Genomic DNA, 1,230 nt, shown 5'->3' with positions numbered 1-1,230 from the left:
AATGGCAGAGCAGAGAGACTAACCTCTCATGTGCTCTTCTTTTAAAGCCCTCAGAACCACAGCCCCGACCACCATTATTAATCCATTCACTACTGCATGGTCCTACAATCCAACCACCTCTTCAAGGCCCCACTTTTCAATTACCATAATAGGACATCCCACCCTCTTAACACCATCACAGTGGGGGTCAAGTATGGGGGGGACACTCAATCCAAGGCAGGGGTGATGAAAATGTTTTGGAACCAGACAGAGGTCATGGTTGCACAACACTGTGAATGTACTAAATGATGCTGAATTGTTCACTTTAATGTAGTTAATTTTATGTTATGTGCATTTCACTTCAATTTTTAAAATTAGCGTTACCAAAAAAACTACCATATCTACTGTACAGCCAGTAGGGTGACTAAAATTTTTAAAAATGAAGAATTACAAGTGTTGAGGATATGAAAAAATTGGAACCTTTATACATTGCTGGTGGGAATGTAAAATGGTGCAGTTGCTGTGGAAAACAGTCTGGCAGTTCCTCAAAACGTTAAACAAAGTTAAACATAGAGTTACCGTATAACCCAGCATTTCCACTGCTACGTATATACCCAAGAAAACTAAAAACATATGCTCACAAAAAACTTGTACCCAAATGTTCATAGCAGCATTATTCATAACCGCCAAAAAGTAGAAACAGCCCACATGTCCATCAACTGGTGAAAGGATAAACAAAATGTGGTATAACCATACAATGCAATACCACTTAGCCATAAAAAGGAATAAAGCACTGATACACGCTACAACACGGACGAGCCTTGAAAACATTATGCTAAGTGACATAAGTCAGAAACAAAAGGCCACATACTATATGCTTCCATTCATATGAAATGTCCTGTATAGGCAAATCCATAGACAAAAAGTAGATTAGTGATCGCCAGGGGCTGGGACAAGGGGAAAATGAAAAGTGACTGCGTAGTGGGTGCAGGGTTTCCTTCTGGGGTGATGAAATGTTTTGGAATATGGTGATGGTTGCACAACATTGTGAATACACTCAAAACAACTGAATTGTACACTTTTAAACAGTTGAAATGTTGAATTTTGTGTTATGTAAATTTTATCATAATTAAAAAAACAAACAAAAGAACTTTCAGTGGGAAAAAAGTCTAAGGGGGTGAGACGTCTAGATCCCTCTCATCACACACAGCATGGTAACCACTCCTCACCACCACCCACGTAAAATGGCTC

The sequence above is a fragment of the Galeopterus variegatus genome, unplaced genomic scaffold (assembly GCF_000696425.1).
Source record: "Galeopterus variegatus unplaced genomic scaffold, G_variegatus-3.0.2 Scaffold9752, whole genome shotgun sequence".
NCBI classification, from domain to species: Eukaryota; Metazoa; Chordata; class Mammalia; order Dermoptera; family Cynocephalidae; genus Galeopterus; species Galeopterus variegatus.
Note: the sequence above shows the minus strand (reverse complement) of the source record.